This window comes from Oryctolagus cuniculus, chromosome 2 (assembly GCF_964237555.1).
Source record: "Oryctolagus cuniculus chromosome 2, mOryCun1.1, whole genome shotgun sequence".
Taxonomy (NCBI): Eukaryota; Metazoa; Chordata; class Mammalia; order Lagomorpha; family Leporidae; genus Oryctolagus; species Oryctolagus cuniculus.
The window spans coordinates 98,491,951-98,516,642 of NC_091433.1; the positions used below are offsets into that span (position 1 = coordinate 98,491,951).

Here is a 24,692-nt window from a genome sequence, read left to right on the forward strand (position 1 = left end):
AACCTCCTCCTAATAAATCTCATGTTGATTCTGAAAATGAGGTGAAAGACTGGAATTTAGGTGGATCTACAGAACAGGGACACAGGGACAGACCAGATCATCCCAAACTGGCTACTACCTAAAAATAGGTGTTCAATTCCAAGTTATTAAAGGACATTTTAAAATTAACCAATGGCAGAGATATCTAGATTAACATATCCCAACTATAATTAAACTAAGGAGAGAATTTCTTGGTTACCTCCCAAGAATCTTTAGTAAACTGATTATAGTTGATCTTTTTGAATATTTGCTCTTCATTATGGTAGTTCAGTTAATTCCTTATGAACTATAGAACATTTGTTGAACAAGATAAACTAGAAAAGATAATATAAGGGCAGTTTAAAAGGTTTGCAGAAAATGGAATTAAAAGTTGTTTGTGAAATTATTTTTAAATCTAGGCAGTTTTCTCAAAGTAAACATTTCCATGAACTTTCTGAAGCATCCTCATACATCTTAAGATATACTCTTCCAGAAAGATACATCAACTCCACTGACTCATGTTACACATCCACAGGAGTGCAGATGCAACCTGTAGGTCATATCATCTTGATGTTTCTGTATGCCTTATACCACACAAAGAAGATCCCTGTCTGTTTCTTTCTTTCTTTTTTTTTACTTATTTGACAAGTAGAGTTAGAGAGAGAGAGAGAGAGAGAGGAAAAGGTCTTCCCTCCGTTGGTTCACCCCCCAAATGGCAGCTACAGCCAGCACTGTGCCGATCTGAAGCCAGGAGCCAGGTGCTTCCTCCTGGTCTCCCATGCGGGTGCAGGTGCCCAATCACTTTTGCCATCCTTCGCTGCCCTCCCAGGCCACAGCAGAGAGCTGGACTGGAAGAGGAGCAACCAGGACTAGAACCTGGAGCCCACATGGGATTCTGGCACCACAGATGGAGGATTAGCCAAGTGAGCCATAGTGGCGGCCTAATCCCTGTCTGTTTCTGACAGGATAATATTAATCTTATTCTCCAAGTGGGCACCCAGCATGTCACAAAGGTCAGAAAGAAAGCCTCATTCAGTGTCACTGTGTTCACAGAAGATGGCATTTATTCCTTGCGAAGTAGCATCCAGACCATCATGATGGGACATCCCACCCATGAGGTACAGGTCTGCTTCCACACCCTGCAGGATGCTGCTCGCAGAACCACACAGGGCCACAGCTTTGACTCATGAGGCTAAGGTCCTTCCTACCCCAAGAGCTAATTGAATATGAGTTAGTTTGAGGTGTCTTTTGATTTGCTCAATCATGGTTGCCAGGGCAACAGATTCTTCCAGGGTGCATGATCTACCCATTCCAGTATGTAGAGCGAAGGCTTCTGCAGTGACAGAATTTCAGTTCTCTGGAAAAGCTATCTGTTTTGAGAGAGCTGAGCCACCACCTGCATTAGTACAATTCAGGCTGATCCTTGTTTTTCCTCCTCATCAATCCTAGCAGAAAAAGAAGTGACAGGAACACCTTCAATTTCTCTCACTGCAGACACAACTTTGTCTATATCTTGGGTATGGTTAATGTTGAATTGTACTCAGTGGGTTCCTTCTATAGGATGGCCATGAGCTTTGGAAGGATATATATGCCTGGATGTGCAGGCTCCAAGCCCTTTGGAAAAAGTTTTTCAATCTCTGGGGTGCAGCATCATAGGCTGTGTGAAGAGAGTAGATGCCAACTCTGTTCTCCAAAGCCAGGAACATCAGGCACTCCTTTTAGGACATCCAGGTAATATGCTTTATGTGTAGGAAGATAGGTGGATGGTAGGAAAAGATGAGATCTGCCTTCTTATGCAGTGCCTCCTCCATCAGCTGTTCTGTCAAGTCATTGGTCAGGAAGAGTGTATTTATAGTTTGTGGTGGGCTTGGTTCCACCAGCAATCCAACATTGTCCCAACTCTCAGCAGAAGACAGGGATGCAAAGTCCTTCAAGGAGGAAATGAGAGTCTTCAGACCCATGAAGGAACAGGAAGAATTGCAGTTCAGAGAATGGACAAAGCAGACTGTCATGGGGACCAGGTGTAAGCAAGATGGCAAAATACAGCAATTGGGCAAAACTCAGTTTGAGTCCAGGTACACCGCCATAGCCTTTAATCTGTCTTTTTACATTGGTTTTTATTTTCTAAATGTTGTTTTTCAAGTTGTTGTATATTTGGATTGCAGAACAATTTGTAAGATGAATTTTTTAATGTGCATTGCTAAAAATGTTCTGAGTGAAGCTAATTGTCAACTTTATTAAGGAGGATTGCTTTCTGCCCACCTAGTGTAAAAATAAAATCAAGTAATGAAAAAAAAAAAAGAATACAAGTTTAAAGGCAAAGAAACAAAAGATCTGAAATTAGACCTGATAGAAAATGAGGAGTCCAACAAAAATCTCATTATGTTGATTTAAGACATGGCTGGCTTGTACTAATACCATATACAAGTAAAAAAGAATGAATGCTGCAGGTTTCATTTGAGATTCAACAAGTGTGAGGGATTATTTGAACAACTACAAAGAAGCATTCAAGATGGAGAAGGAACTATAGTCTAAAGGTCATGGAAGATGTTCAAACTGGAGAGAAAGAGAAGTGTCTGATTACAGATGGCAAAAATCAGTCAAGCAGAATCAGAGATTTGGATGAATGGAAGATCAAAGGGAATACCTAGGTGGTTAATGTTAAGGAGAAGAATGCAGATGATTTCAGGAGGAAAATACAAGAAACCATCAGTGGAGAGAGAGAGGTCTTCCTTCTGTTGGCTCAGCCCCCAAATGGCAGCTACAGATGGCACTGTGCTGATCTGAAGCCAGGAGCCAGGTGCTTCCTCCTGGTCTCCAATGCTGGTACAGGGGCCCAAGCACTTGGGCCATCCTCCACTGCCTTCCTGGGCCACAGCAGAAAGCCAGACTGGAAGAGGAGAAACCAGGACTAGAACCCGGTGCCCATATGTGATGCCGGCACCACAGTCGGAGGATTAACCAAGGAAGCCATGGTGCTGACCTCTGTTTATGTTTTAACACTAGGTAATTATTAGCTCTGCAGCATATTGAGTGTTTGTTTCCAGCCTTGAACTAAAACACTACACACAACATCATCTTTACAACTCATAAAGGTTCTGTTTCAGAATACATCTCATAGGTATTTAGCAAATTTCCTCTTAATTTTTAATTTGAAATGTAACAAGTATATATTTTTGCTATAGCATCAGAAAGATGAGACTGTCTAAAGCCATACCACCTTGAACCTTCCACCCCCAATCTCATCTGATCTTGGAAACTAAGATGGGTCAGGCCTGGTTAGTACATGGATGGGAGAAAGACAAAATAATAATTTGCTCTCAGCTTACATGGCTTTATTGTCTTACAACCATGCCAACTTTATCTTGTTCATGTGCATTCTCTAATGATGAATGTTGTGTTTGCCTTTCCATTTTAATTAACAAATTTTCATAAAGGTGGTAAAGCACAATGTAAAATGAGCTGAGGAATGATGAAGTAAGCAAGTTACTGAGATATATTAATTTCTAAGACCAGTGGTCTTAGAAACATGTAGACATGTAGAAGTCAATAGAACTATACCTGGAAGAGAAAGTGAGAGAAGGTGGTAGTGAGAGAACTGGTCAGGATTGTACCTAGATTCTACTGTGCAAAACAAGATGATGTTAGAAATGTATACAGAATAACAGATATATAAGCTTGAAGAACAAGAACAATAAACCTCCCTAAGCAAGAATAGTGTTTTACCCATGATTACAGGCTGGAAAGACATTCTTGAAAGGCACTCACAATTTATTAATTGGTGAAGATTAAACACAACTTAGTTTCATGAAGACATTCATTTGCTACTGATTTTGTAAAAAATTATAGTAAAGATAACACAATTTTAAGAATTATTATCTAAATAAATTACAGAATTCCAAAGAAAGATCATGTGTCACTAACAACTGAACAATGGTTAAATAATTCAATGATATTAACTATGTTCCTCTTAATACAGGGGTACCCATGTGATGTCATGTTAGTTAGCATTTTTCAATAGAGTATCTCTGGATTTTATACACCTAAAATTCCATAGAAATCATGCATGTTGGAGGATTCCAAGATGGTGGAATAGGGAAGGGCATACACTAGTGGTAACTAGTTTCAAAAAATGTTGGAAGTACATTGTTGGGGAAGAGTGAGAGAAAACTGCAGTGGAAATTCTACAGGAGAGAAACACCATGGATCAGTGTGGAAGACGCAGACATGCAGCATGAACACAGACACAACATGATGCCAGCAGCCAAGAGGAGGAGAAAGCACCAGCTTTGGAGAGTGAGGTGAGATCAGACTGCAGCAACCCATACCACTGGTGATATAGACAGAGCGAGACTTTGACATGAGTCTGGCCTGGAGCTCTGAGGGGAAAGTGTATCCACTGACCCAGTAAAAAACTAGGGGGGCATGTTTCTCTCACTACATCCACTAAGCAATGGTGCCCAACAATCAGCTGAGAGGAGGTGGGCACCATTTTGGACATAAACAGAAGTTGCAGAAGCTCTTGTGCATGTGCCCTGCACCCGGCTGAGACAAGACGCCATCTTCTAACAGTACCAGTGGCAGCAGCTTGAATGCATGCAACTTGCAACTGGTGGGGAGAAGGAAGCATTTTGTTGGCAGCTATTGTGCATGTGTGTGAGCCAGAGATTCTAGCAGAGGGAAAACTCCATGTTCCCCACTGACTTTGAGTCTGGCTGGGCAAATTGACAAGAGTCTGTGCACACACATAATACTGTGAGGTGCCCCCAACCTCTCAACATGTCACAGGCTCCAGGGCTCAAATTGTCGAGGCCTGGGAATGTCTGCCTCTCTGTGGATGAGACAGTCTAGCAAGGTGGAGCAAATCCTCTGCATCCCATGACAGTGGGAGCCTTGTGTGCTGAGACTGTGGAAACTCTGTGACTGCATAAGAGGGCACAGGGTACAGCTGGATCTCTGGGCAATCAATGTGAGCTGCTCTACAGGCACTTATCAAAAGAGAAAATTTAAAAAGCCACAGGCAAGTGAAAAATGCTCAATATCACTAGTTACCAGGGAAATAAAAATCACAACCACAGTGAGGTTTGACCTCACCCCTGTTAGAGTGGCTCTCACACAGAAATCAACAATCAATACATGCTGGCCAGGATGTGGGGAAAATACAACTTAATCCACTATTGGTTGGAAAATAAACTAGCACAGCTATTGTGGAAGACAGTATGGAGACACCTCAGAAACTTGAAAATAGATATAGCATATGACTCAGCAATCTCAATCCTGGGAATTAATCTAAGTAAAATGAAATAGGCATTGAGGGGCTGGCACTGTGGTGCAGTGAGTTAATGCCCTGGCCTGAAGCGCCAGCATCCCATATGGGTTCCAGTTCTAGTCCCACCTACTCCTCTTCTGATCCAGCTCTCTGCTATGGCCGCCTAGGATAGCAGTGGAAGATGGCCCAAGTCCTTGCGCCCTTGCACCATGTGGGAGACCTGGAGGAAGCTCCTGGCTCCTGGCTTCAGATCGGTGCAGCTCTGGCCATTGTGGTCATCTGGGGAGTGGGCAATGCATGGAAGACCTCTCTCTCTGTCTCTACCTCTCTCTGTAACTCTGTATTTCAAATAAATAAAAGTAAAAAAAAAAGAAATAGGCGTATGAAAGAGCTATCTGTATCCTCATGTTCATTGCAGCTCAATTCACAATAGCTAAGATATAGATTCAACCTAGATGTCCATCAGCTGATGACTGGATAAAAAAAATTGTGGTAGGTATATATATATGTATACATATATATATATATATTTACTCAGCTATAAACTACTCAGCTATAAAGTATAATGAAATACAAAACATAATGAAATACAAAATATAATGAAATTCTTTGTTTTGCAACAAAATGAATACAATTGAAAACCATTAAATTTAGTGAAATAAGCCAATCCCAAAAAGACTCCTTATGTTCTCCTTGATCTGTGGTAACTAATAGAGTAGCAAAAAATGGAATGTATAGGAGTGAAATTGACATTTTGGGATTTTATGATTGTTTACAGCCCTTGTCTCTACTGCTGAATAACAGTGCTGTACTCTTTACTTAATATAGGGTGAATCTTTTTTTATATATTATTTTTTATTTAGTAAATATAAATTTCCAAAGTACAGTTTATGGATTACAATGGCTTCCCTCCCCCATAATTTCCCTCCCACTCATACCCATCCCATCTCCTGCTCCCTCTCCCATTCCATTCACATCAAGATTCATTTTCAATTATCTTTATATACAGAAGATCGATTTAGGCTCACTCGTGGAGATCTTTCATATAGGTCATTTTTTTTTTTGACAGAGTGTCTTGGCTTTCCATGCCTGAAATACTCTCATGGGCTTTTCAGCCAGATCCGAGTGCCTTAAGGGCTGATTCTGAGGCCAGAGTGCTGTTTAGGACATCCGCCATTCTATGAGTCTCAGCAGGCAATGTTAAGCAGAAAATCACCACATAGTAGAATCATTGTTTATTTGTTGGATGCCCTATTCTGGGTTTGCAGCTGGGAGGTAGAAATACACTTGCAGATGCAGAGGTCCCTGATGCTCTTCATGATAAGTTTTTCCCAACCAAGACAGTATTCTTAGTCATTCTCACATGGAAGAAAGTATCGTTATGCCTTGATCCCAGCTGTGGGCTCTTTCAATTATGCTTCCACCAGTGCTGGACTTAAGTACCCTGCAAGTGGAGCACATTTTCTTCCCCCAGAAGAGCAGCTGGAGACAACAGTGGGGAATCAGATGTCAATGATTGTGAAAATTTAATTGACCCTACAGAGCCCTCTAGTGGTGAATTCCTGACCCATTATTATAGCCCAGTGAGGACCCCAGCAACACTCAGACCTCCCAGAGTTAATTAAACCAAAGATGCTCTCCAGTTAGCACACCTTCTCTTGCTTGTTATTGAGAGAGGTGCTTGAGGACTTAATCTAGGAGAGCTTCCTTGTCAGATGCTTTGACCCTCAAGAGGAGAGTTCTTGCACACAGTAATCATAAGCCTCTATCCCTGGTCCAAGTCCTTGGGCCCTGCACCCCATGGGAGACCAGGAGAAGCACCTGGCTCCTGGCTTCGGATTAGCGAGGTGCGCCGGCCACAGTGCGCTGGCCGCAGCGGCCATTGGGGGGTGAACCAACGACAAAGGAAGACCGTTCTCTCTCTCTCTCTCTCTCTCTCTCACTTTCCACTATGCCTGTCAAAAAAAATGTATATTAATATCCCCAATAAAGCCGTATCATTCTGTTCTCTGTCTCACGCCTGAATTCCTTCTTACGTGAAGACAAGAACCCCACAGCTTCCACAGCCTTCCCTCTGGTAACATAAATATTGTAATAAGTCTTAATGTTTCATTCTGAAATCTATTTTTAATGCAGTTTCTCCTTTTAGTAGCTTCTACTTAATTGGTGATTTTCTTTGTCAAATTTCTAGGAATCTTCTTTAAGTTATTTCTTCCTCCTTGGTTCTGACTCTTGTGACCTAACATTAAAACTATTTATCTTAGAAGCCTAAGGGCAAAGGATAACTTGATTATTCTGCCTTTTCTTAATGTGTTTAATTTTTTTCTATTCAAGGTTTTCATGTTCTTCAATAATATTTTTAGATAGGAAGATAGAAATTAGGCTATGTGTGTGAAAGCAGCCATGGGAAACAAACATGTGCTCTGCATGAGGAATGCAGCAGCCCTAGAAGCAGGCCTAGGAAAGCAGCCCAGTATTTTACACTACAAAATCCTACCCTTATCCCAATAACTTCGTAGGTGGTTCTAGTCTTACCCTCCAATAAAAGCACACCAGGAGAAACCTGTTTGCTTGGTGCAAAGGAGGTTACTGAGTCTGATAACATTACCTAATTTTGCACCTGGGAAATATTTTGTCCAGGAGAGGAGTGTGTGTGTGTGTGTGCGTGTGTGTGTGTAAAAACAGTGAGAAGTAGACACCCAGCTCTTAGAAACCCCATTATTATTAATTTTTACTCCTCACAATCAACTTCATCAGGGGCATCTGTGGAAATTTACAGTAGGTTTTTAAGAGAGCAGGGAAGCCCCAGGTCTCTGTTCTACCATTAGGCTGAGGCGGAGCTGAAGGACACAAGTGCTGGAAGGTTTGAGGACCACCAGGAGGAATCAGAGAACTTAAGATTGTCATCAATCTAGCGACAAGCCATGACATCTGAAACCAGAGACTGTCAACTCTTCCATGACTTCACCACATCAAAGAAATGGGCAAAATGGTGATGAAGGAAGGTGCCTGGGGTGCTTGTCTCACATAGAATTTCCATGTGCACAGGCAGTGAGCAAAGCAAGATTTATTTATTTATTATTTTATTTTTAGATTTTTATTTATTTACTTGACAGGTAGAGTTACAGACAGTTAGACAGATAGAGAGAGAGAGACAGAGAGAAAGGTCTTCCCTCTGCTAGTTCACTCCCCAAATGGCCACCACAGCCGGAGCCATGCCACTCCGAAACCAGGAGCCAGGTGCTTCTTCATGACCTCCCATGCAGGCGCAGGGACCCAAGGACCTGGGCCATCCTCCACTGCCTTCCCAGGCCACAGCAGAGAGCTGGACTGGAAGAGGAGCAGCCAGGACTAGAACCCATGCCCATTGTGGATGCTGGCACCGCAGGTGGAGGATTAACCTAGTGTGCCACTGCGCGGGGCCCCTAAAGCAAGATTTATTTACATGAGAAACCTCTTGCCACAGCAGCCAGAAGGGGGTCTCCAAGAGTGGGAGACCTGAAAAATGGAGCGAGGTCTTTTACCCACAATTTGGATGAGCAGAATAATAACAGCTAACAATCTATCAGAGGGCAGGGACAAAAACCACCAGAATCAGAATCCCCTCTAGCCTGCTCTTGTTGAATGAAAAAACCTTGGGAACAGTAGGATAGGCAAATTCTTTCTATTCTCATGGTAAAACTAGGAGGTCAGAAGGGTGAGATCCTTACTTCCTTTCTATTCTCAGGATAAACTACAAACTCAGAGGAATGGGCTCTCCACTTCTGTCTTGCTAGTAGACAGGTTCTGGGGAGAAGCAAGTGTCTTGTCCATTCTTAAAATGACTCCCCATTAGGTCATCTAAGTCCTCACATCAGCACTCCCTTCCTTATAACCTCTTTATAAGCCCCTAAATACCCTCCTCCAATAGAATGGTACTCCTGTAACCACAATAAAAGCAATTTTCCTTTTCAAATGTTTACCTTAATGAAGGCACCCTCTGTTCCGCTAATCTTGTGAGTAATATTTGCGTAAGAATTTCAGAAGCCTCCGGAAAACAGGAGATGATTCGGAATAGCAGGCTTTTGACCAGCTCACAGAGGACCCTCCCCCAACTGAGGCAGAAAGCACCTCCCACCTGACACCCTGGACTCCCCTGACTGGCAGGTGGGACCTTCATCAGAACAAAGCCTGAAAATCTGCATAATTGTCAATTGAATAAGAAAATGATTGCAGGAGGTGAGACTCCTTTAGGTGAAGAAAAATCATTTTCTTGGCATACAAAATATTCTTAATAAAATATGTACATATTAAGAACCCAAAACAGGAACACAAACTTGCAGCAGTGACTATCACCATATCTTGAAGGTTCATAAACAAAGAGGACTGGGGATTGGCGTTTGGTGAAGCAGGCAAGATGCCACATCTATATAAAAGTGCCTGGTCCATGTTCTTGCTCTGTTCGAATCCAGCTTCCTGCTAATGCACGTCCTGGGGCGGCAACAGATAACAGCTGAGGTATCTGGGTCCCTGTCACCCACACGGGAGACCCATACTGAGGCCTGGCCTCCTGGCCCAGGCCTGGTTGCTGTGACATTAGTAGAGTGAATGATTGAATGGAATGATCTCTTGCAAATAAAATGTAAATAAATAGATAGCATTTTGAAAATAATAAGATGAGTGCCTAGTGTAGGCAGTGTTCAGTTACTGGGAATGTTTAGCAGTAAACAATAAATGTTTGGAGTTTTCTTGGAAGTCCACCAGATGGCAATTACATGGAGTGTTTACGATGGAATTAAAAAAAAAAAAAAAACTTTACAAATTTTATTACCAGCGTCTGCAGGAGCAGCTCGCAGGCCAAGGGCCCCTGCTGCAGCCCACAGCGGCCTCCACTTGTATCCCACCACAGCGCCTCGGCGGACTTGCTGCGAACGCGGGCTCCGAACCTGGAGCTGCAAGAGCTGCCTGCGGGGCGCGGACCGGCCCCTCCCCACGGCGGCTGCGTCCTTCTTGGCCGCTGTTGGTGCTGAGCAAGTGGGAGCCCGAGCTACCGCTGCTCTGGGTCATCTCTCAGCGGGCCAGCAAGGGTGGGGGCGGGGGCTGGAGGGCCAGCTGGGGACGAGGGGAGTGCGGGGTAAATGTGGGTGTCCAGCAGTGTGCAGGGCCGTTCCTGATGCCTGCCTCCCATGCCCACTCCTGTTTCCAGACGCACCCGGTGAACCGCTTCCTCTTGTTCATTGTTTGGCTGGGCTTTGGGGTGGGGTCAGAAGTGGGGATGCCAGCGGTGTGGGTGCCGTGGAGGAAGGAGGGAGGCCTCGATTCCACCGCATGCATCTGCCCGGGGAGGAGCCACCTCCTCTAGGGGCGCGTGGGACAATTACTTTTTGCTAATGGTCGGTAGGAATTGTCTTTCCTTACAGCCTGGTCCATCCATCTCTCTTCTTCCCGTCCTGTACTACTCGGAGCCCCGCCCGATCCAGCAGGGCTGCTGCCTACGAGGAGCACGTGGTGGAAGGAGGGAGGCTCTCTTGGAGACCCCACAGCGTATCCTGGCCCATTTGTTTCAGTGTTTATCTACGTCAGTGGCTGTACTTCTTTTCAGCCCACTGAAATGAGACATCTAAACTGAGGTTTGATTCCCCCAAAAAACTGGGAGAAAAGAGCAGACACGAAGACTTCATGGACAGGAGACTCAGGCAAGAAGCGACAAGATGACTTTCCCAGAGGGCGGCAGAAGCTCTAAAAACCTCTTCAAGATCAGGATAACTGGAGGCTCAGACCCAGGCTAAGGAGAAGTTGGAGCTCTGACTTTTCCCTCCTTCCCCTGCCAGACCTGCCTCAAATTCTAAGGAACCTGAGCCAACAAGTTTCGGTTTTGAGACTGTCGCTTTGGGGGAAATTTGCACTGAGAATAACAACAGAAAAATATGACCGTTTACTCACAATAAGGGGACTACCCAGAAGAAGAAAGCAGCTGTTTCTGTTGTCTTTGGACTCGTGTGTCTGGAGAGGAGGAGCTGTGGGCCCACTGCTGGGGTGTGGTGGGTAAGGCCACCACCAGCAGTGCCAGCCCACATCCCATATAGGTTCCAGTTGGAGTCCTGGCTGCTCCACTTCCAATCCAGCTCTCTGCTATGGCCTGGGAAAGCAGCAGAGGAAAACCCAAGTCCTTGGACCCCTGCACCTGCATGGAAGACTCGGAGGAAACTCCTGGCTCCTGGCTTCTGACTGGCTCAGCTCCGGCCATTTCAGCCATTCGGGGAGTGAACCAGCAGATAGAAGACCTCTCTCTCTCTCTGTGCCTCTGTCTCTCTGTAACTTTGCCTTTCAAGTAAATAAATAAATCTTTTTTAAGAAGTGAAGTTGTTATATTGAAGAAAAATTTAGGACTTAGTGTTTTCAAAGAACTAGCCCCTCATTTAAGAGACTAAGTGCCTATCTCAACCCCTAGTTCTGTAAAGCAAAGCAGAAAGATACCAATGATTGCAATAGGCAAAACAAAGTCAAACTCAAGTGTTCCTTTCTGAAGCACTTCCTGTTCCCACAGGTGCGAGAAGACCTCAAGTCCTTCTGCCTTAATTTACCAAGATACTGAGTTGCCTAACAAAGACAATCAGGTTTGGAAAAATATATTCTAAGTCTTTAATTAATGCTTGATGTTAAATTCTTGTAATAGGGGCCTGATCTCCAGATTATTAAGGCCTGTAGTGGAGCTTAGCAGATATTAGAAATTTTTTAAAAGTATTGCTTTTTTGACCTTTCATACTTGCTTAAAAACTCATCAATTTACTCAGATTATAAACTAAGCCCCAAGGATTCAAGGCAGAATATGCTCCTCTGAGTTAGGATAGAAGACAGTTTCCCCACACCGTTTTGAATTGTTCCTACTAGTTTTATAGTGAGCTCATAAGCTTCAAAACAATACAGGATTATGTAATTCTAGATGTAATATATTAAATAAAAGTTTGATAACTCTTATATAAGCTATACCACTGACACATGGTAGGGATTTGTTGTTGGATTTGTTAAATAATAACTGAATTGAGTTTTAATGCAATATGTAAGTAGCCACAAATTCAGTAGCAGAAAATCCAGGCCTTTTTTTTTTTTTTCACAAGAGAAGGGCATTTTACCTGGAAGTTATTAGGCTAATTGCTGTAGTGCGACTGTTGGTGTCCCTCCAAAATTCATCTGTTGGAACCTGCCCATTGCCATACTACTGTGAGGTGAGAGTTTGGGAAGTGATCCAGTCATGCAGGCTCCACCCTCATGAATGGGGTTAATTCTCTTACTATAGAGGCTATGGAAGCACCCTTGCCCCTCCTGCCATGGGAGGACAAAGCAACTAGAACCATCTATGAATAGGGAGTGAGCATTCACACAAGATGGAATGTGCCGGCACTTTCATCTTAGAATTCAGCCTCCAAAACTGAGCATACTTTCCATTGTTCATAAATCACCTAGTCTAAGGAATTTTGTTTGTAGCAGCCAAGTAAGGCTAAGACAATAATATACTTGTGCTACTAGATCTTTCAACAAGAACAAATATAAGTTAAACAGTTTAGAAACAAGTAAATCTAAAACATCAATTGGTCGATAACGGTAGCTAGTATCAAAAGTTGCATGAGTTATTTCCCTACGAAAATAAATGATAAAACATCACCTACTAAACAGATGAGAAACATGCAAGGAATGAAAGAATGCTGGCACTCAGGGAACTTATTGCTGGAAAAATGATATTAACAAGTGAAAAGAGGCCGGCTCCATGGCTCACTTGGCTAATCCTCCGCCTGCGGCGCCAACATCCCATATGGGTGCTGGGTTCTAGTCCCGGTTACTCCTCTTCCAGTCCAGCTCTCTGCTGTGGCCCGGGAGGGCAGTGGAGGATGGTCCAAGTGCTTGGGCACCTGCACCCACATGGGAGACCAGGAAGAAGCACCTGGCTCAGATCAGCACAGTACACCAGCCGTCATGGCCATTTGGGGAGTCAACCAACGGAAAAGGAAGACCTTTCTCTCTCTCACTCTCTCTCTCTCACTGCCTATAACGCTACCTGTCAAAAAAAATTTTTTTAAAGTGAAAAGATAACTTGGCAGATGAGTCAGTGGTTTGAATCAAAGGAATATTTGAGAAAATATTTTTTTTTCTTTTTTAGCCATAAGATTTAGAGATCCTGAAGTTCTGGGTTAATTTGTCTAATTGAATATTTAGAGATCATTCAATACAAATGTTTCAGGTGAAGGGAAACTCATCAATTTTCCCATAGATGGGATTTTAGGTACAAAATACTTAGCAAAATTGCTAAAGCAATTCATTATATCTTTCTATAATAACTATATTACATATAGTTATATGTATAACATACATATTATATATAGTTATTTCTATAATAACTATATTATTGTGTTGCACAAAATTTTGTATTTATGAAACTTCCAACCCTGTGTCTTCAATTTCCAGTAAAACAGAACATATCTGATTTGTCAACAAGGATAGGTTCTGTTACGCTGGAGTAACAAGTAATCAATATCTAGTGGCCTAAAGCAGTACAAGTAGTTTTCTGGTTGTGCTGTGAGTCTGGTGCATCACAACGGGTCAGCTCCATGTTTTCTCATTGCACGTACCAGGCTAATTAACAGGCACTGTCTTGAAAGTTGTCATTGTCCTGGGAGGGGTCCACTCCCTCCAGCCTTTCCTCATTCCTCCAGAGTGGTAGGGCAGACATTCATTTAGGGGCATATTGGCAGGAAGAAAGGTATCCAACAGGAAAAAAAAAAATCTTCACTGTCAGCCCCACCACTCTCGGGTGAACACTGGTTATTTCTTCATGACTGGGTTGTTCTTATCATCAAAGAGTTGGGTCTAGACATGATTTCTTCACCCAAGGTAAGTTGAGGATTCAGAGCAGACTGATGGACAGACGATAACATGGACCCCACATTAGCTACTCTTGGCCTTCTCCATTTCTTTGGTGATTTCAAATGCACATTTCATTCCTGCATAACATCTAATTTCATTTGATCTGTCACTGATGATTCAAAAGCGTGAAATCTTCTATTTTTCACTTGTTTCATGGAAGCATGGACCTTCTGTGTTTTAGTGAGACCGTGGTGGCTTTGAAAGCCTTCAGTATACATTTGCATCATCTTTTTTTAGTTTTTATTTCTCCCCTCTGGTTCTTAGGTCTTTTTTTTTTAAGATTTTATTTATTTATTTGAAAGGCAGGGTTACAGACAGAGAGACAGAGAGAAGGGTCATCCATCCACTGGTTCACTCCCCAAAATGGCCACAATGCCCGCAGCTGAGCCAATCTGAAGCCAGGAGCCAGGAGCTTCCTCCAGGTCTCCTATGCAGGTGCAGGTGCCCAAGCACTTGGGCTATATTCTACTGCTTTCCCAGGCCATAGCACAGAGCTGGATCAGAAGAGGAGCAGCCAGGACTCAAACCAGTGCCCATATGGGATGCAGGAGCCAAAGGCGGAGGCTTAACCCACTGAGCCACAGCACTGGCCCCTCTTAGGTCTTACTTTGGGCTTTAGCAAATGTCATGGGCCTAGTTATGATTTCCTTTTCCCTTAGCTTTGTCATGGACCTAAGGGCTCCCTCAAAGTGTAGTGTTGGTAACAGGAAGTCTTGGAATCTCCCCGTGGCCTCTGAGAGTCTTTCCTCTTATTTTGGGATCCCAGGTTTACATGTGACAACCTTCACTTTTTTTTTGACAGGCAGAGTGGACAGTGAGAGAGAGAGAGAGAGAGAGAGAGAGAGAGAGATCTTCCTTTACCATTGGGTCACCCTCCAATGGCTGCTGTGGCCAGCGCACTGTGGCCGGCGCACCGCGCTGATCTAAAGCCAGGAGCCAGGTGCTTCTCCTGGTCTCCCATGCGGGTGCAGGGCCCAAGCACTTGGGCCATCCTCCACTGCCTTCCCAGGCCACAGCAGAGAGCTGGACTGGAAGAGGGGCAACTGGGACAGAATCCGGCACCCCGACCAGGACTAGAACCCAGGGTGCTGGTGCCGCAGGCGGAGGATTAGCCTATTGAGCCACGGCGCCGGCCGACAACCTTCACTTTTATACTGCAGTAGGTTTCTGTTTGCCCTTCTTCTGTTCAATGGATTTCTCTTCATATTTTAAAACGTATGTCTTGCATTCCAGGGGGTTCCTTTTCCTTAGCTGTATCTAAACTGTCCTCACAGTGTATGTCCAGTTCTTTCAAATATTTGTTCATCTGGGAAACACCTGAGTTCTGCTGTGTAGGTCATTGGAATGTTCCCATATTCTCTCATTTCCTGACATGCCCTTTACTACATATTTTCATCTGGTGCTGTTTTCATGTTCAGGTCTGGGAGGAGCAAATGCTTTCACTTAGGGCCCATTTTTCCTCCAAAAACATTGTAAACATCAAGACTTAAAAGCTACACTTCAGATGGACAATAAATCCTAGTCAAGATGGTTTAGACAGGCCTGTGACATTCCTATAGCAATGCTGGTGTACAGGGAAGAAGCAGAACATAGGGCCTTTGATCGGAAGCCCACAATGCGAGCCCCTCCCTTTACCTGGCAGCAAAGCCCTGGCATCTCCATTGGGCAGCCCAAGAGAGGAAGCCTTGTGTGAACAAGAATGTCCTTGTAAAGCCAGAAAGCACTTAGAGTGTCTTCTTTGGGACAGAAATAAATTTTCCTGGAACTCATAAATTAGGTAGGGCAAGCCAGGTTATCCTGTACCAAGAGACAAAGATGCAAAAGTTGTGAGGAAGGCAATTGTCAGGAGACCATAGATCTTTTTAACAAAGGATACAGGCTATATCACCTGTGGTCTTCTGAGGTCACAAGGACACAGAAAATGGACAGTAGATCAATATGCCTGGTCTGCTTCCTACAAGAGAGGCTGGGCATCCCTGTCCTCTAGGGCAATGTATCCTGGGGCAGGAACGCCAACTACTTAAGACAGAGCTCTAGCTCCAGGAAGGCTTCATTACCCCACGCAGGTAAGGAAGCCATCAATGGGCAGTCCCTCCTGGGCAGGTCCTAGGACCATGAGGTATGATATATTTCTATATCTCCTGAAAGAATTGGTAGAAACATGATACCCCATCCTGATCCACCCACCACACCACACCCCCGATTATGCCATTCTTTTCCTTAGACCTACCTAACTTTTCCTTGGTTCTCATCATGCTATATGCTAGTAAGAAGATCAGTGAATTTTCCTTTGGACTCCTGCCACTTGATCACTTGCACCCCAATAGATTTCATCCTCACCCTCAATGTGATTCCATTCCAAGCCACAGAAGTGTGCCAATGGCCCAGGCACAGTAGTCTGGGAAGCAACAGGCGGCAGTAGCATCCAGAGGTCTGGTGACTCTGGTTCTAAGTGGAGGAAGCAGACTTGTCCTGCTCCCACCTCCCTACCTCACTTTCCTAGAGTTCAGGCCAGCTATAATTTTCTTCCCCACTCACCTGTTACTGTACCACAATGAACTGGTGTTACTAAAGATGTGGTTCGCTGGAGTCCTTCCTGCCAGTGTACAGGTGCAGGCCATGTCCCAAGAACTGCAATCTCAATCTAGGTCCCCTACTCAGGTGGCATACAGCCAACCACTTGAGCCATTACTTGCTCCCTAACAGGATGCACATTAGCAGGAAGCTGGAATCAGGAGCAGAACCAGGAATTGAACCTAGACACTTTGATATGAGATGTCAGTGTAGCAGCTGACTACTGTAGTAGCTGCTACTGTAAATGCTCACCCCCATTAACCTACAGAACTTGTTGTGTCTTTCAATATGAATGTGAGAAACAAACCAGTTATTATAAATATTGATTTTTGTCAAGAGGGTCAAAGGTCATGCTTTGGTTTTGACTGTTATTTTGTTAAGCAGTAGTTTAGAGTTTAGATATCATTAATGATTTTGGAGTTAAGAGTGGAGTTGTCTCCTCACCTCCCCAGGGAATCCATGAATGCAACATTTTGGTATCAGCCAGGTATAATTTGAGGATTGGTATCTAGAATTTGTTTTGGATATATCTTTGGATAGACTGAGAGAGGTGGGTAGTGTGGGTGCTGGCTCAAGTCCTGGCTGCTCTACTTCTGATCCAGCTCTCTGCTGTGGCCTGGGAAAGCAATGGAGGGTGGCCTGGGTCCTTGGGCCTCAGCACCCATGTGGGAGACATGGGGGAGGTTCCTGCTTCAGATCAGAGCAGCACTGGCCTTTGTAGCCGTCTGGGGAATGGACGAGTGGATGGAAGATCTCTCTCTCTCTCTCTGCCTCTCCTTATCTCTCTGTATAATTCTGAATTTTAAATAAATAAATATTTTTTAAAAGTACAGAGATTTTAATTGATTTGAAAGATTTAACTCTAACTTTAGAATCTCAGAACTGAAATTTTAAGAGATTCTTTCATTTGTTGATATCTGTTTCACTTCAGCAGTTAAAAAAACAATGCAGTCATGGGTTGAACCTTTGGTTGGGATGCCCATACTACATATTGGATTATGAGTTCAAGTCCCAGCTTTTTTGCTTCTGATCAGGCTTCCAACTAATGTGCCTGAGAGGCAGAGACGATTTCCCAAACACTGGGCCCCTGCCACCCATGTGGAAGACCTGGATGGAGTTCCTGGCTTCTGGCTTCATCTCACCCAGCACCAGTAGTTGCAGGAATTTGGGGAGTGAACCGTGGATGGAAGATATATCAGTCTCTCTGCCTTTCAGAAAAAAGAAAGCTGATTTGAATATTCCTTTTCCCTGAAATAAAATAAATCATATAAAAATGATAAGAGGGTTGCAACTATGCATATATGAAGTGGAGTTGGGTGTATAAACAGCTAAAATTGTGTCTTCCATAGTAAGCAGTGAATATATAAGGATTAAAATTGAAAATTCCAGAGTAGCAATATTGGCATGTCTCTTAAATATATTGAAATTAAATACCACGATGAACAACTGAAGAGATGAAAGTTATTGACTCTAGATTTGGAAGGGGGTGCAGGCATAGCAGGGGTTGAATTTTGGGAGCGTTTTGTAATATCCTTTGCATACCTATTTTTAACTTATGTCTGATACTAATTTTTAAATTTGTGGTTAAAAATCCATAGGCTCAGTAAAAGAACAAAATAAATATCACATAGGAATTATCAAGTAGCGGTAACACTATAAAGTTTTATTCCAATGCAGATTATCTCATGGACATGCATGCATGTGTATGCAATTTCCCTGCTAAAACAGAATCACATTACAACACTGTTTTGAAACCTATTGGATTACCAAACAATGTTAAGTGGCCATCTTTCCATGACATCAAATGACAAATTTCCCCTCGTGTTTAATGACTTTTTAGTTTTCCATTGTATGAATACAGGATAATTTAATTAACAATGTTGAAGGATATATTGCTTCCTTCCAGATTTTTGGTCCCATGATAAGCACTTTATATTCAGACATCATTTCCTGTGATGAATTCTGAATTTAGAGAAGAGTAGGAAGCCATGACGTTGATTTAAACTAGGGGTAGAAGTACAGTTATGACACCCTGAAGCAGCTGCTTTTGCACTTCTGATCCAGCTTCCTGCTGCTGTGCACCTGGGATGCAGCAGTGATGGCTCAAGTACCTGGGTCCCTGCCACCCACGTGGGAGACCAAGATGACAGCCCTGTCACCCATGTAGGGCATCCAGGTTGATTTCCAGGCTCCTGGCTTCAGCTTAGCCCATCCCCAGCTATTTAGGGAGTGAACCAGCAAATGAATGATTTCTCTGTCTATCCCCTTCTTTTCACTACTCTGTCTTTTCAATAAATAAATAAACCCTTAAAAAGAGAGAGAAAGTTAGAGTAGAAATAGATATATAGACCTGAGATATGGGACCCTATGTTCACTGCCTCATTATCCACAATAACCAATCATCTTAGGTGTCTGACAGTCAACAAAGAAAAAGTGGAACAGACTCACAATGGAATACTACTTAGCCATAAAAAGAACACAATCCTGGCAAAGATTAAATTTTAAAATCCATGTATATGAGGACTCTTCAAAATTTCCTGGAAAATGCTTATTATGGATTAAAAAAAAAACTACAAATGAATTTCAAAAGCTTTTGTCCCAGATGAAATGTACCTTTTTACCTCCATTTTCTCATGAATTTCCTGGAGTGCCCTTGTATTCTTGAAAACGGCTGAGGCAGTTGACTTAACATGTTCTCTTCTCACACACAAAAATTATAAGTATCTGAGGTGATGCATATGTAAGCTGCGTTTGGTCATTCCACAACGTGTGTGTACTGAAATATAACATTGTACTAATCTGCCAATTGGAATAAACATACATCTTCAAGTTTTATATGTGTTGTGAATATACTGTCAGCAGACAACACAAAGTTTCAGTGGCACCAAGTCACTTTTATTTTTTTAAAGATTTATTTATTTATTTATTTATTTATCTGAAAGAGTTACACATAGAGAGGAGAGGCAGAGAGAGAGAAAGAGAGAGAGAGAGAGAGAGAGGTCTTCCATCCGCTGGTTCACTCCCCAATTGGCCGCAACGGCTGGAGCTGCGCAGATCCGAAGCCAGGAACCAGGAGCTTCTTCCAGGTCTCCCACGCGGGGGCAGGGGCCCAAGGACTTGGGCCATCTTCTACTGCTTTCCCAGGCCATAGCAGAGAGCTGGATCGGAGGAGGAGCAGCCAGGACTAGAACTGGCTCCCATATGGGATCCCCAGGGCGCTTCAGGCCAGGGCATTAATCTGCTGCACCACAGCATCGGCCCCCAAAGTCACTTTTAAATTGTTCTTGTTGCTTCTTAAATTTACTTTAGAAGCAGAAAGAGACAAATATAACCCAAAATACACAGGTTCCTTTCCTGTGAATAGAACCATACTGGAAAGATTTGAAAGATCTGAAAGAAGGAATGTAATTTTCACTGATTAAAAAAATAAAATAGTAAGTTCAAATGGCCCTGTGACCCAATATGCCCCTCAGGTTGTTGTCCAAAAGTTTTATTGGAACACAACCACACTGATACTTTTAAATACTGTCTATAACTGATTTCCTACAGAAAAAGAAGAGTTCATTGCTATGAGACACTTATGAAAATATTTATGTGGCTCATCACATACAAAGTTTGCCAACCCCTGGTCTAAACCTTAACTAGCAGGCCACTGATCACTGCAAAGCAAGAATGGTTTCCCACCAAAACAATAATAATCTGAAACAATAAGAAGTAAGAGAGTGTGACCAGACACTAAACTGAACAACTGATGGATTCATAGCACTATACATGGGCCTTAATTGGATCCAAGTTATCAACTGAATTCATTAGCAAGACATTAATAATTCCTTTAATATTAATAACCTTGAGGATAAGAAATTTGAAGTTCGACACAGCTGTCACTTATTTCATATTTAATATAAAAATGCTAAAACTCTCCAATGGTATTTTTTACTACATAACCTTAAACTGAATTGTTGGGCAAAGTGAAAAATTGTCCCTCTCAGAAATGCATCCAAATAGAAAGCAAAAGAGAGGAGGTAGACATTGGATTGCTTCACTTGGAGGGTGAGGGAAAAGTATAAACCCACAGTGAAAGCTGAACACAGAAATCACAGGCTCTGTAGGAAGGAAACATGGGGAGTGCAAGGAGTAGCAGGAATTTACTGTTTATCTCCAGGGTGTGTGGAGGGGCATATATTTGGTGCTACCTTGTCCTGCTCAGGCTAATAAATACATATCATCAAAATGAGGTGATGTCTCAGGAAGTTGGTTCCACATTCCCCTAGTGGGAGACCCACATTGTGTTCTTGGTTGTCAAGTTCTGTCTGGCCTGGCCCAGACTGCCAGGTTATGGCAGATATTCATGCTATGAAGTAGCAGATATTGAACCCAACCAGAACTCAACATGATTTAACACAACCAGTCCTCATCATGATGTAACCTAATTCATCCTCATGACCTGAGCGGGTAGACCTCAGTCTGCCAGCCACGGTAGGTGAACGAGCACAGTACAGGGGCAGGCAGTGGATGTAGCGATTGAGGCACCACCTGAGATGCCCCCATCCCGTATCAGAGGGCCTGGGTTTGACCTAGCTCTGCTCCTGACTCCAGGTTCCCACTAATGCACACCTGGGAGGCAGCAGGTACTGGCCCAAGTACTTGTGCACCTGCCACTCACAAGGGAGACCTGGATGGAGTTCCAGGCTCCTGGCTTCAGCTTCCTGCTAAGGCACACCTGGGAGACAGTAGGTGATGGCCCAGGATACTTGGATCCCTGCCCTCCTTGTGGAAGACCTGGATGGAGCTCCAGGCTCCTGGGTTTGGCTTTGCCTAGTCCTGGCTGTTGTAGGTATTTGGAGAGTAAACTAGCAGATAGAAGATGTGTCTGTCTGTCTCTGTCAGTCTGCCTTTTTTTAATTTATTTGACAGGTAGAGATATAGATAATGATAGAGACAGAGAAAGGTCTTCCGTTGGTTCACCCACCAAATGGCTGCTATGGCCGGCACTGCGCCGATCCGAAGCCAGGAGCCAGGTGCTTCTTCCTGGTCTCCCATGCGGGTGCAGAGGCCCAAGCACTTGGGCCATGCTCCACTGCCTTCCCGGGCCACAGCAGAGAGCTGGACTGGAAGAGGAGCAACAGGGACTAGAACCCGGCATCCATATGGGATGCTGGCACCACAGGCGGAGGATTAACCAAGTGAGCCATGGCGCTGGCCCCCTGTCAGTCTGCCTCTTTTTTTTTTTTTGGACAGGAAGAGTTAGTGAGAAAGAGAGAGACAGAGAGAAAGGTCTTCCTTTTTCCGTTAGTTCATCACTCAAATGGCTGCTACAGCTGGTACGTTGCGGCTGTTGCGCTGCGCCAATCCAAAGCCAGGAGCCAGGTGCTTCCTCCTGGTCTCCCATGCGGGTGCAGGGCCCAAGGACCTGAGCCATACTCAGCTGCACTCCTGGGCCACAGCAGAGAGCTGGACTGGAAGAGGATCAACCTGGACAGAACCGGCACCCCTACCCGGGACTAGAATCCAGGGTGCCGGTGTCTAATGAGCCATGGCGCTAGCCCAGTCTGCCTTTTAAGTTAATTAATTCTTTTTCCATAAATAAGAAAGAAAATGCAGGGTTTTTTTTTTTTAAGATTTATTTATTTTAAAGGCAGAGTTACAGAGAGCCAAAGGCAGAGAAAGAGAAAGAGAGAGAGAGGTCTTCCATCCACTGGTTCACGCCCCAAACGGCCATAACAGCTGGAGCTGGGCCAATCTGAAGCCAGGAGCCAGGAGCTTCTTTCAGGTCTCCCATGTGGGTCAGGGGCCCAAGGACTTGGGCCATCTTCTGATGCTTTCCCAGGCCATAGCAGAGAGCTGGATCGGAAGTGGAGCAGCCAAGACTCGAACTGGCACCCATATGAGATGCCGGCACTTCAGGCGGTGGCATTACCTGTTAGACCACAGTGCCGGCCCCTAGGGTTGTTTCTTAATGCATTTATTGTCTATTTATTTGAGAAGCAGAAGGAAAGAGACAAGAAGAGCAATACACAGAGACAACTCTGACCTACTGGTTCACTCCTCATAGGCTCGCCAACAGTCAAGGCTGTGACCAGGTCAGATCCAAGGGGCTGGAGCTCAATCCAGGTCTCCTATGGCAGGGTGAGGGGAGAGTGGCAGGGACTCAAGCACTTGTGCCATTCCCTGCTGTCTCCCAAGGTCTACATTAGCAGGAAGCTGAAGCCAGGACTCCCACATTGGGGGCCAGGACCCAAGCACTTGAGCCATTACCTACTATCCCTCCGGTGCACATTAGCAGGAAGCTGGACCAGAAGCAGAACTGGGACTCAAACCCAGACACTCTGATATGGCCAGCATCTTAACCACTATGCCAAACATCCCTGAACTTCTGACAGTGATGCATGGCCCAAGTGTTATTTGTCATCTGCTGTATCTTCCTTCCTTCCTTCTTTCCTCCCCTTCCCCTATCCTGCCTTCCTTGTTTCATTCAATAGATGTTGAATTCTCCATGCGTGGGGAAAGCCAGGTGCTGTCTTAGGGAGTTTGCAGTGCCCTGGGCAGGAAATCACCTGCACTAAACACATAGACATATTTTGGTGACAGGAGCTCACTGTAGGGCTCAGAGCTGGGTGTTGTCTGTTGTGTGTGTTGTTTACTGTTTGTGTTGCATCAATGCTGAATGCTGTGTGTGTTGGGTATGTTCATGTTTTGTGTATTCTGTGTATGCTGTATATGTAGTCTTTGTGTGCTGTGTATCATGTCATGTATATTGTGTGCATTGTATGTGTTGGGTCTGTGTTGGGTGCTATGCATGCTGTATATGTTCACATTCTGTATATTTTGTGTGTGTTGTATATGTCGTCTTTATTCTGTGTGTTGCATATCATGCCATGTGTTGTGTGTATTGTGTGTTGTGTGCTGGCTTCTAACAGCCATGTGGAAAAGCACAAATGCCATCATAGAGAATAAAGCTGTGATGAACGCAAGGACGGAGCACACAGTGGCCTATCACATTTTAATGAACTTTACATGTCCTCTGTAATTCACCACGGATGTGAGACACCTGAGCGAGCTGCTGCTGAGGGGCAGAGCAGAAATGACAGAACAAGGCCAAGTGCACGTGGAAATGTGGCACAGGACAGTAGGCTGATTTGAATTCCAACCGTTCCACCTCTGATCCAGCGCTCTACTATGGCCTAGCAAAGCGGCAGAAGATGACACAAATACCTGGACCCCTAAAGCCCATACGGGAGACCCATGTAGAGCCCCAGGCTCTGCTGCAGTCTGGCCCAGCTCTGGCTGTTGCAGCCATTTGGGGAATGAACCAGAAGATGGAAGATTCTTTCTCTCTCTCTCTCTCACTCTCTCTCTATCTCTGACTTTTCCTCTCCCTATATACCTCTGCCTTGCAAATATATAGATAAATCTTTAAGAAAGCATCAGACCAAGATAGGAGGCCCTGCAGATAGGAGACCCTCCCCCAAGCCCTACAAATTCATAACCCAGGAATACATAGGTTCCTAAAGAGGAAAAAGGGGTTTACAGTAAAAAAAAAAAACACTGGTAGCCACATAGACAAATAAGTTTCACACCATATAAATACAAGAACAAACCAAGGTATACAATAGAAAAGCTACCAAAATCTCCACAAATGGCAGCAATAGGGTTGGATCTGAGAATCCTTTTTGCTTCCTGGGCATATAGTTGAAATGGCAAAGAATGACTATCTCCACCTCCCTCAATACACACACACACACACACACATACACACACAAACACACATTGAACCTGCGCGTTGGAAGAAAATCACTTGTATTTTCTCAACTTGAAAGCTTAGATGCATTTTTGTCCACAATAAGAGTAGAATGCCTACCAAAAGTGTGAGATACAATAAAACTTACAGGATAAATGCATCAAAGCCAATTTATACAAGTCGTTGAAGGGATTG

General features: G+C 43.9%; 1 pseudogene; it reads right to left on the minus strand.

Moving 5' to 3' along the window:
• Positions 1-841: 841 nt before the first annotated feature.
• On the minus strand, positions 842-2,167 carry LOC138848540 (NIF3-like protein 1 pseudogene; annotated as a pseudogene).
• Positions 2,168-24,692: the final 22,525 nt, after the last annotated feature.